The sequence below is a fragment of the Electrophorus electricus genome, chromosome 13, assembly GCF_041902795.1.
Source record: "Electrophorus electricus isolate QZ-2024a chromosome 13, ASM4190279v1, whole genome shotgun sequence".
In the NCBI taxonomy this organism is placed as follows: Eukaryota; Metazoa; Chordata; class Actinopteri; order Gymnotiformes; family Gymnotidae; genus Electrophorus; species Electrophorus electricus.
In genome coordinates this window covers 2,149,609-2,162,927 of record NC_137509.1, presented here as the reverse complement: position 1 = coordinate 2,162,927, position 13,319 = coordinate 2,149,609, and the positions used below count along the sequence as shown (strand labels likewise).

General features: G+C 45.3%; 1 protein-coding gene and 1 long non-coding RNA gene across 5 annotated transcripts in view; one reads left to right on the top strand and one right to left on the bottom strand.

The window, feature by feature from the left end:
* The window catches only part of gjc2 (gap junction protein gamma 2), a 28,167-nt gene that overhangs the window by 5,975 nt on the left and 8,873 nt on the right, over positions 1 to 13,319 (bottom strand). For 2 of the 4 annotated variants that reach the window (XM_035520102.2, XM_035520100.2), the window contains exon 2: positions 2,650 to 2,707. The exons of 1 other annotated variant lie outside the window; for it this stretch is intronic. The gene's annotated coding sequence lies outside the window, so the exon portion shown is untranslated. Of the gene's footprint in view, positions 1 to 16; positions 2,142 to 2,649; positions 2,708 to 13,319 lie in introns of all 4 variants that reach the window. One more of the 4 variants, XM_081694473.1, reaches the window with a different exon arrangement.
* On the top strand, positions 2,148 to 7,196 carry LOC145643391 (uncharacterized). The gene is made up of 3 exons (XR_014115757.1): positions 2,148 to 2,293; positions 2,697 to 2,782; positions 3,551 to 7,196. It is a non-coding gene; the product is annotated as an uncharacterized LOC145643391 (long non-coding RNA).

Here is a 13,319-nt window from a genome sequence, read left to right as displayed (position 1 = left end):
AGCAGACCACTCACACCTTGAGAAGTTGCGGGAGGCGCTCCATTCGGTCGTAACTTTTCTGCAGTTATTACAGCGATCAATATTCCCGCATCTGGCATGGCTGGTCCCGCACCCCCACAGCCTCGCGCAACAGGCCACGGCGGGGAAACCGCCTCTCTAAACTCAGCATCACCCCCGTCTGAACGCACGCGCCCGGCGCCTCGCGGAGAACGCCCCGGGCGCAGCGCGGAGTCTGGTTTGTGTTACAACCACCCTCTGTAAAAAGAAGTAGCTTAACAAAAATAGAAGATCGGCAGAGAGCGAAAACGTTCCTCTGGCGGCAGGGCCTGACAGTAAGGGTCGGACTCGGAGATGTCCGAACAGCACTCGACTGCATTAGTTTACTTGCGCGGAATTTAATGCCAGCCTCGGGCGTTTGCATCTTACTATTTTGAATGCTTTGACGAAACGGTTGTAGTTGCAACGATACGTGAAGATACATCAGTTTAAAAAGGCTTTAATTACTAGGTTTTGGAACCACAATATCTTTATTACTTTGTTTGCAATGCTGTTTGTATTTACTATAAGGTTAATCCAAATAAGTGGTAGTAAACTATAGCCTATACAAATGCAGATTGCTTAACTAAACATACAGGCACCAATAACCAATAACAATAACCAATAACAATAACCAATAACCAAACAAAACGAATATGACACCCTGCTGTCCCTCGAGCCCCCCACACACGTTATCCCATATCCTCGGATCAACTTCAGCGGGAAGCGGAAGAACTGGTTGGCACAGCGTGGTACAGAAAAAACAAAGTGCCTAACAGTATTGAGGCAGTACCAGGAGAGCGAGCACAGCGACACAAATCTCCAGCCTCTGTCCACCAGATATATTCTGTCATATCCAATGTCATAATATTTAGATAGTACGCGGAGGCGACGAGCCAGAGGAGAGATATGACCCTTCCTGCGCCGTGTCTTTTCCGACATCCCGCACGGGTGTTTACCCTGGAAGATCTCTCCGTAGGGTCGGGGACCCGGGACCATCCCGGGGCGACAGGAACACTTCGAGCCGCCCCCTCCCCAGTGCCCGCCCCGCCGGGTCTTATGTATGTCACCCAGCAACACGTCGGAAAAATAAAACTTTGGCCTTATTGATTTAATCATAGCAATATAACGGTGTTTTATGTCTTGGCTTGTCTTCACGCTAACCAAAATCTGGCAGGCAGTCTGCACTAGTGAAATAGAGTTTTATGGCCTCTTGTGTTATAAATAACTCTGTGTACTGTAAGGATTAAGTTTCTGGGTTTTGTCAAAGCAGTTATATTCGTCTACATCTCTCTCGCAATTCAAACGTCATTTTAATTTCATTTTGAAACGTAAGGACGTTTAAACGTGCAAACGTTTATTTCATTTTTCTTAAAGTCAGCAGGCGAATATAAACATAATTATACGTAAACTGTAATAGGAGCCTGAAAAATTAGCTTTTGCAAAAAACAAACAAACAAAAAACCCAAATAAACAAACAAACAATAAACAAAACCATTTTTGTGTCATGACAGATACACCAGCCGTTTATTTAAAAACATACCACTTCATTAACACTCACGGACCACTTCATTACGTGGTCTGTGCATATTTGTGGGGCAGGTGTACAATTGCAGACTGAAGCATGCATGATTTGGGCACGCGCGGTTTCTCAGCCATCCTCTAGCCCATACACCACGGGCCTGAGCGCACGGCCGAGCTGCGAGTTTTTCTCAACACTGACACTACGCGTTGCACAGCGGTGATAGCAGGAGCTACTGCATGTGCACACGAGATTAGCATTGCCCAGAAACGGATCGTTTCATGAAGAGTTAGACAATGACAAACACACACTATAGCATCACACGGGCAGGAGTCTACAGACGTAGGCCTACGCCTACAAGGCAAATCTAATAAGCAGACGTTTCTAAAGAAGTGAGTATGGGCTACGGATCCCAGGTCTTCGTCTTTCATGAGTAGGACGGCAAACGCGAGCCCTAGTGCACAATGTCTTGTCCTCTTTTAGCTGAACCAGGGACAGCCTGTTATCAACACCATGTCTCTGTTCCGTGTCATAATGAGATCTGCAGGCCCCAGAAAGACTCCACCCGAAACTCCAAATGATACTGAAATGCAAAATGTTCCACTGAACGGTGTCATTAGCTGTGGCATTGACAGTACAGGCTTTGCAGCACAAAAATTAAAACTATTCACATCATTTTCTCAAAAAGGTTGGAACCCACTCTCAGTTGCAATTCATTCTCAGGCTTAACGAGAGGTAGGTCTAAATGCCAGGCAAGTGTATTCAAGTAAATGTGTTTTCATATTAATAATACATTATTATACTGAATAACACTTAAGTAATTACTCGATTAGAAGTAAGGGTAGACATCTAAATTATTACTTTAGTAACAGTAAGAAATTATCCATCAAAAAGAATACTCAAGCACAGACACAAAATAAGCAGTGAATTAAAATTATTTAAAATATAACAGGAGAAATATTGTTGATGAAATGCAACAGAGTAAAAGTAAATTTTTGACCTCTCAAATGTACGCAAGCATAAAGTCTCCTCTTTTTAAAAAACAGTTACTTAGGTAAATGTACAGGAGTTGATGTAACATTACTACCTACCTCTGGTGGCAAGCCATGCTCACTAGTAACCCATGCTTCCATTTCAGCCTACAGACATCTGGAAATGAAAAGGGTTAAGACCTGAGACACAGGTTTAAATCAAGCTGATGGCTCCTTCTTCTCTGTGTGAAAGGTAAACTCCTCCAACGCAAAACAAGAAAAAACCAACCTCATTATTAAGCAACAGCCCATCACCTGCTTCTAATCGCCAAGTTTGTCATGAACGCAGACTGTTCCTTAACACTGCTACAAGTTTCCTTCTCCTTCCTTCTATGTTTTGTTAAGCGGTAACACACAGATCCAACCTCAAACCTTTGCACTGAAAAAAAGTGGATGCCTCAGTACCGAAGAGAAAAAAACCTCAGTGTCATTAAAGTTTATTTTGTTAATTTTATAATATACTTCCTAAGTTTATTTTGTTATTTTATAATATATTTCCTAAGTTTATTTTGTTAAGTTTATAATATACTTCCTAAGTTTATTTTGTTAAGTTTAGTTTCAAGTTTCAAGTTTCAAGTTTGGTTTATTTGTCACATACATAGTCATACACGGTATAACTCACAATGAAATGGTTTGAGAGTGCTCTGTCCAAACTGAGGGAAAAAAAACAGGGGTGCATAAGGAAATATCTATCTATCTATCTATCTATCTATCTATCTATCTATCTATCTATCTATCTATCTATCTATCTATCTATCTACACACACACACACACACACACACACACAAAAAAATATATATATATATAACAATGTATGTACAATATATGTATGATATGTATATATACACAATGTATATATGGATATAATCTACTTCCTAAATTTATTTTGTAAAATTTATAATCTACTTCCTAAATTTCTTTTGTTAAGTTTATAATCTACTTCCTAAATTTCTTTTCCAGTTCATTACACTCAAGGCACTGCTGCAGGGGGCAGACATCCTACCTCCAGAGGTTCACCCCTCACAAAGCTGCCATACAAGGCCAGATATAGGGAGAGAGTACTGCATGTTCACTGAGATGGATCCTGTCCTTACTCCAGGAGATCAGCTTGGGTGGGCTGGATCTCCAGCCTGTCCCCTCAGTTGGGCCACAGAAGCCCTGTCCCTACACCCCAGTGCCTGTGGCCCGCATGGCCTTCACTGCTGGCAGGTCATTCTGGAGCCAAAGACCTTGGCTTGCCAGAGCTCCAGCCATACTTGGACTGCAGCTGGGTAGCCAGGCATCTGTCCTGGGAGGCAGGTTGAAGGGATGGGGGTGGGGGGTAGCAGACGCAGACAGAAATGTGGGTGCTACCCCAAATACTGGCATGCCTGTTGTCTCCCCATAACTAACACATTCAAGCAGCTATGTAGCACAGAACCTGAAGACAGTCAGTCAGAGGTAGCAAACAGAGCATCCAGAAAGCATGCAGAGAGTGAGGTAGCAAACAGAGCATCCAGAAACCATGCTGAGAGTGAGGTAGCAAACAGAGCGTCCAGAAAGCATGCAGAGAGTGAGGTAGCAAACAGAGCGTCCAGAAACCATGCTGAGAGTGAGGTAGCAAACAGAGCGTCCAGAAACCATGCTGAGAGTGAGGTAGCAAACAGAGCGTCCAGAAAGCATGCAGAGAGTGAGGTAGCACCCAGAGCATCCAGAAACCATGCAGAGAGTGAGGTAGCACCCAGAGCATCCAGAAACCATGCAGAGAGTGAGGTAGCACCCAGAGCGTACAGAAACCATGCAGAGAGTGAGGTAGCACCCAGAGCGTCCAGAAACCATGCAGAGAGTGAGGTAGCACCCAGAGTGTCCTAGAAACCATGCAGAGAGTGAGGTAACACCCAGATCGTCCAGAAACCATGCAGAGACTGAGGTAGCACCCAGAGCGTCCAGAAACCATGGTGAGAGTGAGGTAGCACCCAGAATGTCCTAGGAGTAATGCAGAGAGTGAGGTAGCAAACAGAGCATCCAGAAACCATGCAGAGAGTGAGGTAGCACCCAGAGCATCCAGAAACCATGCAGAGAGTGAGGTAGCACCCAGAGCGTCCAGAAACCATGATGAGAATGAGGTAGCACCCAGAGCGTCCAGAAACCATGCTGAGAGTGAGGTAGCACCCAGAGCATCCAGAAACCATGATGAGAGTGAGGTAGCCCCCAGAGTGTCCTAGGAACCATGCTGAGAGTGAGGTAGCACCCAGAGTGTCCTAGAAACCATGCAGAGAGTGAGGTAGCACCCAGTGTCCTAGAAATCATGCAGAGAGTGAGGTAGCACCCAGAGCATCCAGAAACCATGATGAGAATGAGGTAGCACCCAGAGCATCCAAGGAACCATGCTGAGAGTGAGGTAGCACCCAGAGTGTCCTAGGAGTAATGCTGAGAGTGAGGTAGCACCCATAGTATCCCAGGAACCATGCAGAGAGTGAGGTAGCACCCAGAGCATCCAGAAACCATGCAGAGAGTGAGGTAGCACCCAGAGCATCCAGAAACCATGCAGAGAGTGAGGTAGCACCCAGAGCGTCCAGAAACCATGATGAGAATGAGGTAGCACCCAGAGTGTCCAGAAACCATGCTGAGAGTGAGGTAGCACCCAGAGCGTCCAGAAACCATGCAGAGAGTGAGGTAGCACCCAGAGCATCCAGAAACCATGCAGAGAGTGAGGTAGCACCCAGAGCGTCCAGAAACCATGATGAGAATGAGGTAGCACCCAGAGCATCCAAGGAACCATGCAGAGAGTGAGGTAGCACCCAGAGTGTCCTAGGAGTAATGCTGAGAGTGAGGTAGCACCCATAGTATTCAGAAACCATGCAGAGAGTGAGGTAGCACCCAGAGTGTCCATAAACCATGCAGAGAGTGAGGTAGCACCCAGAGTGTCCTAGAAACCATGCAGAGAGTGAGGTAGCACCCAGAGCATCCAGAAACCATGCAGAGAGTGAGATTGCACCCAGAGTGTCCTAGAAACCATGCAGAGAGTGAAGTAGCACCCTGAGCATCCAGAAACCTTGCAGAGAGTGAGGTAGCACCCAGAGCATCCAAGGAACCATGCTGAGAGTGAGGTAGCACCCAGAGCATCCAGAAACCATGATGAGAATGAGGTAGCACCCAGAGCATCCAAGGAACCATGCAGAGAGTGAGGTAGCACCCAGAGCATCCAGAAACCATGATGAGAATGAGGTAGCACCCAGAGTGTTCTAGAAACCATGCAGAGAGTGAGGTAGCACCCAGAGCGTCCAGAAACCATGCAGAGAGTGAGGTAGCACCCAGAGCATCCAGAAACCATGCTGAGAGTGAGGTAGCACCCAGAGCGTCCAGAAACCATGCTGAGAGTGAGGTAGCACCCAGAGCGTCCTAGAAACCATGCAGAGAGTGAGTTAGCACCCAGAGCGTCCAGAAACCATGATGAGAGTGAGGTAGCACCCAGAGCGTCCAGAAACCATGCTGAGAGTGAGGTAGCACCCAGAGCATCCAAGGAACCATGCTGAGAGTGAGGTAGCACCCAGAGCACCCAGAAACCATGATGAGAATGAGGTAGCACCCAGAGCATCCAGAAACCATGATGAGAGTGAGGTAGCACCCAGAGCGTCCAGAAACCATGCTGAGAGTGAGGTAGCACCCAGAGCATCCAGAAACCATGATGAGAATGAGGTAGCACCCAGAGCATCCAAGGAACCATGCTGAGAGTGAGGTAGCACCCAGAGTGTCCTAGGAGTAATGCTGAGAGTGAGGTAGCACCCATAGTATCCCAGGAACCATGCAGAGAGTGAGGTAGCACCCAGAGCATCCAGAAACCATGCAGAGAGTGAGGTAGCACACAGAGCGTCCAGAAACCATGCTGAGAGTGAGGTAGCACCCAGAGTGTCCTAGGAGTAATGCTGAGAGTGAGGTAGCACCCAGAGTATCCCAGGAACCATGCTGAGAGTGAGGTAGCACACAGAGTGTTCTAGGAACCTGTTCATGCACAGGTCAGAAACTTGGAGCAAACTGTGCTGGGTTTCCCTTTAGCAAGGAATTACATAACATAACACAAACACTGGCTCTACTACTTTATCCTATCAGTAGTCAATTTTGGCTATAAAAACACAATTGGTAGCTCAGTAGTTAAAGTATTTGATTTGTAATCTGAGGGATGCCAGTTTATGTCCCATCAGTCCCAATTTGTCAAGATCCTTAAGCTGTGATTACTCAAAGTTGTACTCAGCCATGATTGCAAGTTACTTTGGATAAAAGTATCAGCTAAATCTAACTTGACCTTCTAAAGTAAATAAACATGTAATTATGTACTATATCAGTTCTGTAAGAGTATGTGCAATTATTACTCATCCAAAGAGAATTTTTTATTTTATTTAATTTATTTTTTTTAGTACAGTTCACAGGAAACGGCCACAATACTATGTGCTGGTCTTGCATGGGGATGATGCTTTTAGAGGGAGAATATATCTCTTACAGGAAGCAAGCAAATCATCTTTGAGATGAGATTAGCAGATTGGGAGAATGAGGCCACATTGGGCCTTCACTGGACTGCAGTTTTCCCACAATTCAATCTGAGGGGCGGAGCCTTGGGCTGGGTTGGGCAGAGCTGTGGGCAGGGTTTGGTGGAACCTTGGGCAGAGTTGGGTGGAGTGAGGCGATATTAGGGTAAAGATATGGACAAATGAGAAGCAGTTCACTGAAGCAACTCTGAAGAGCAGGATCTTTTCACAGTGGAACAAAATGCACCATTTTCACATGGTTGTATCTTTGAAGATGGACTGTTCTTCTGTATTTTGGGTTTTTCTTCTAAATCAGATGTAAAGGGGCTAAGAAAAATATTAAACAAGTTATCTAGGCTATCTAGGGTTAGGGTTAGTTATCTAGGCTATCTAGGGTCGGGGTTATTTATCTAGGCTAACTACAGTTAAGGTTAGTTATCTAGCGTCGGGGTTATTTATCCAAAATATCTAGGGTTTGGATTAGTTATCTAGGCCATCTAGGGTTTGGGATAGTTATATAGGCTATCTGGAGTTAGGGTTAGATATCTAAGGTATACAGGGTTAGGGTTAGTTATCTAGGGTATACATAGGTTCTGCCTTGTCTTCTATGTCTTGACTAACTCTCTGTGCTGATGGGGGTATGATACTGGTTGCGTCATTAACTGACTGTTGAACAAGACTGTCCAGTTGATGATCATCCTGCATAGGCAATACCTGAGGATCATATGCATGTGCTTCTGGGTTTAAGTCAGACTTTACGAATTTCTCATCTCTTGCAATGGACTCTTCCTTCCATCCAACCTCCGTGGCAGGCTGAATATCTAATATGTTTGATTCACCCTCTGATCTGGACTGATCCTCACTGGTGGGAAGCACATGTTCTCTTCCCACAGGAATTTCAATAGTCTCTACCCAGGATGTAGTACGGGGGGAATGGTACTCAGCCATCTCACATACAGGAACTGGGTATATTCCCTCTTCTATCTCTTCTAGACGTTGATTTGGTGGATCGGTCCCCTCTTCTGACTCAAGCATTGGAGAACACGTCATGCTCCTTGGGGGCCTTGGCTGAGTAGGTTCTACAACAGGGGTATGTAGAATCCCACAAGGCAACAGCAAATCTCTATGTATGGATCTCTCTGGACTTTCTGTACCCAGCAGTGCCACAACGTAGACTGTAGTCTCAGCAATTTGCTTCATAACCCTTTACATATCCAGGCTCCATCTATCTGTCAACTTATGCTTGCCCCGAAGACTAACATTTCTCACGAGCACCCGGTCACCTGTTTCGAGGGTAGACTGTCTGACTTTGGGATCATATCTCACTTTATTTGCTTGTGCTACTTTGACACTGTGCTCAATGGCCAATTTGTAGCTCTCCTGAAGGCTATGTTGTAATCTCTTCACATATTCTAGATGTGACACTTTTCTGGGACCTTCAGGGCTGTTCCACAAGACCCTTGCAACTGTTCTAGCCCTCTGGTTCGGTGTTGGAACAGCAACTGCATATTTTGTAAAATGGTCCGTGATGACTAGTATGTTTTTTGTCCCTCTGTCATCAGGCTCTAAAGAGAGATAATCCATGCAAATGAGTTCAAGGGGGCGGTTTGTCTTAATGTTTACTAATGGTGCACTCCTCTCTGCCTTTGCCTTGTGCCTAATACACCTTTTGCAGTTCAAAATCCTCTCCCTTACATCTACAGACTTCCTAGGCCAATAGAACCTACATCACGCCAGATCCACAGTTCTTTCAATACCGAGATGACCAATGGTATCATGAAGACCCTTAAGAGCCGCATCCCTGAACTTCTTGGGAAGGACAAGTTGGAAGCTGGGTTCTCCTCTGATGGTCCACTTATGGTATAGGACTTCATCACTCAGATTGAGTTGGTCCACTACCCTCAACATTAGCTGGACTTCCCTCTCTTCCCATTGCCCTTCATACAGGGCAATCTGGGGCAATTTATATGGTCAACTGGGCAGTTTATATGGTCTAGCTGCACCAAGACCATTTAAACTGGCGTCTATATGGAGAATGTATGACCTCTCTGGATTTGTAAAGCCTAAAAAACAGGAGCAGAAGTCAGCCTTTCAATCAGAGTTCAAATTGCACTCTCACAATCGACAGTCCACCTCTCATTAAAAGGTTGCTTCCAATCGAACAAAGACAGTGCTCTAGACTTAGTACATTTTGGGTTGGGGTATTTCTTTGGGGGAAGATAACCTGCAGAAGATAACCTTTAGAGGTTTGGAGATCTTTGAATAGTCCTTCACAAACCTCCTATAATACCCTGTGAACCTTAAGAAGGACTTCAGCTCTTTAAGGTTGTTTGGTCTTGGCCAGGTAATAAGGGCAGCAATCTTATCAGGGTCAGTCCCAACTCCATTTTCAGACACAACATGGCCCAAGTAGTTGACAGGTTTCCTGAAAAAAAAAGGCATTTCTCTGGAGAGAGTTTAAATCCGAATTCTTTAATCCTTTGTAGGACATGGATGAGCTGATCCTCATGTTCTTCTAGCGTGTTTGAGAATACATTAAGATTGTTCAAGAATACAAGGACTTCCTTGAGGTTCATACTCCCCACACACATCTCCATCACATCTTGAAAAGTGCTTGGAGCATTAGTAACCCCCTGTGGCATCCTGCTGAATTCCCAGAAACCCACTGACATCACAAAAGCAGTTTTGTGCTTATCCTCTTCTTCAAGCTCGACCTGATATCCTCACTTAAGATCTATGACTGAGAACCACTTAGATCCACAAACAGCTGAAAAGGCTTCTTCATTATTTGGTAGTGTAAGGGTCAGTGCCATGCTGAGGCCCCCTCCAGCCACCAGGGGGAGGCCTCGTGGCAGGCACACCACTAAGCAGGCTTAACGCCCGACAGCTGGGCTAGGCCTATATAAACCCAGTGACCCAGTCACTCAGGGCTGGATCTTTGCAAAAGTTCTGAGCAAAGTGCCTAGCTGGTAACTTTGGGTATTGAGGTCTGTGAGCCCTTGTGCTACACCTTACTTCTGCACTGTGAGGGTGTCTGTGTTTTTACACGTCCCCTCCCCTCTACGGTTTTCCCCCTCAAATCTGTATCTCTTCCAAGGCTCCCCTTAACCATTAAAGTTCCTCTCTGTTTTCTGGTTTTGTTTGGGAAGTTTTAGTTTCGTTTTCCCCAGTGCATTGGGGTTGCCATTCTTCCTGTGGCATCCTTTGTTCTCCCTTTTTCGATGCTTGGCGTGGTGTTTAGTTTTTTGTCTCATTTTGTCCTCCATTCCTTTTAAGAGCGATATACGTGCAGGTCATTTTATGACTGCTGCAGTCTAGAGGGGGTTCGTTTGCCTCGCAGCAAAGCAGCCGGGGTTCAACTCCCCACCTTTTTTTTTTTTTTTTTTAATCCTCTGGTTTTACCAGAGTGGTAGCTCACCCAGTAGGCTGTCGTGTCTTCACTTATCTGACCTGGCTTTGAGCCCCATTTCAGGTAGGGCATATGCATCTTTTAATGGTCTTGTTATTCCAGCTCCTATAATCCACACACAGCCTTATAGCACCGCATTTCTTCTTGACTACAAGGGGTGAAGGAAAGGGGCTCTCTGACGATGTTGGCATCATGCAGCTCTTGGAGATGGAGTCTCACAGCCTCATAATCCGAAGGATGTTTCGGTCTCACCCTCTGCTTGGAGGGAGTAGGATCTGAAAAGGAAATGCAGTATTTGACAGCTGTGGTATGGCCATAATCAAGGTCACCATGTGCAAAGACTTCTGGGATAGAATTTAACTTTGTGGTGATCCTTCTCTTTCATTCCTCAGACAATGTAGAATCCCCCAATGGAGAATTGAAGGATATGTCACTTCTCAGGGATAAGGGGTCTTGGGAATGATCCTGAATGGATGTGGGAGGAGAAGCCGACTCTGCAGTGAGGACTGGAGGTGGAGGCTGAGGACGAGGAAGACAAAGCCACTGGGCACTGATAGATCTGCAATATTTCTATTGGCAGGGAATGTGACGTCATGTCCAGTTGTGTTCTGCACAAGAATGGGAACCTTAAAGGAAGACTGGGCTGGGAAAAATAATCCACCAGGTAGACTTGGTTAGGGATTAGTAAGGATTCTCCAGAGGAGGGAATGGTGATGTTCAACTTGCCCTGCAGTTTTACCCCTCCAATTCTCCCACTGTCCCTATGACAGGGATTTCTCACCAGCGATAAATAAGGATGGTTCCCAGCTCTTTGGTGATGCTTGGCATTCTGGCTACTTACACAGGCTCTATACAGAACATCAAGTGTATTTGTTCCTATGAGTGCAGGGGTTTCAAAGTTTGCTTTACAATTTGGCACAACTTGAGCCAGACTGGCTATTTCTTCAGCTCTGCCAGTAACAGACTCGGGGAAGTAGATAGTAAGTTTACAATAACCAAGGTATGGCAGACCTTCTATCTGAAGTAGATTATTCAACGGTAGGATCAGCAATGATTTTAGGTGAGTGCCTTGAAGAGACTGCGAAGTTGTCACCTGGGAGCCTGTATCAAGGAGGCAGTCACAGGGAGTTTCCTCAATAATAACTGAGGCCGTGTGCCTTGATGCAACTAGCCTGCTAATGGCCACATCTCTAGATTGTGTCTCTGTGTGTGCATTATATCCAGCCCTCACTGGCTCTTGGGATGGGGTGGGACTCTTATTTGAAGTCTGGATCTCAATATGTCCCTCTTTTGACACCCAGCCCAATTTAAATGCTGCCATGTCTGATATTCCATTCCATTCCATTCCTCTTGTCTGACACAGTTCTCTGTATTTATTGTCTACCAAAGTTTTTGGAACTCAGCTGTATCTTCAAATCAGCAACTTGTTTTCTCAGTTCCTCTGTTTCTGCCCTGTAAGCCTGCAGAATACTACCATGCATGTAGAAATGCGAGGTGAATTCTGTTCCCGAATGCATATTTAAGGTTGGCTTGATTCCTGCGTCACTGTAATCTGTCAAGCTTGGTCTCATCTGTCTTCTTCTGTACGCAGCTTCAGCAGAAGCTCTGCGAAATCAGGGGGGTCATCAGTCCTTGACTCAAGCTGTAAGCGTAAAAGCATTGACTGGTCCCAACAACCATATACAAGCTGCCTAAGCAACTGTCTGTTTACATCTGCTGCTTTTATACCATTTCTTTTTACAGCAGAACTGAGAAGTATTTCATGAATGTTGAGAAATCTGCCAAATATTTTATCATATGCTGAATCCAGAAGCTTCACATACTCATGAGGACATGCACATAAACCCAGCTGTTTCACAACATCTGAAGCTGGGGGAAGAAGACCCAAAATCTTCTTACACTGTACATCCTTAGGCAGGCAATCCTAAAACATCAACTCAACATGGGTACACCAAGTTTAAAAATCTGCTTTGCCAGGGGGTTTTGGGACACACCCTGAGAATGACCTTAACCATTTAGACCCCTGGTTATTTGCCGAAGCCTTATTTTTGATCACATGCTCCACTACCATGTGTAGTACTTCAGGTGGCATGAGGACATGGGTTGAGAGAGAAGGAACAGTGTTTCTGGTTGCTTTTATGTTTTGGCAATTTAGCATGGACTAGAGTATCAATAACTGCTTGAACTGAAGGGGGCCATTCTACTTTCTTTGTGGTTTTGCGCAGGAGCGGTATCTCGCTATTGCCTGAATCATCACTGTCTGGGTCAGACTCTGAATCATCAAGTTCATCAGGATGGCCTGTGGTCAGTGAGGTGTGTTCTGCAACCTGCACTAGTATGCTAATGTTATCAACTAGCCACTTCATTGATGTGTTAGCTACATTAGGTATATAGCAAGAAAAGTCAGGCTGTAAGAATGCTATGTGCTCCTCAGCATCAAACTCAGCAATGGCACTGTAATTCCCTGAACATGTTTTTCCCACCCTTACTATTTTTGTCACTGTCCCATACTCCCCAAAAGAGGCAATTATGTCATCATCAATATCTGTATCAGAGATGTTACATACACATAAAGACTTCTGTGCACATACCTCTTTCCTAAGACTCCTGCGGTCTACGAAGCTAGACAGCGCAGGACAAACGTGTTCATAGCTTCACTGGCTCGCCATATTTCTCTCGATCACTGGATCTGAATCCAAATTCGAGTCTCCCAAACAACCCCCCCCCCCCCCCAAAAAAAAACAAAAAACAAAACAGTCGGGGCTAAACGCAGTAATGGCTGTATACCACTTAAACAAGGGATAACTTTGGGGTATGA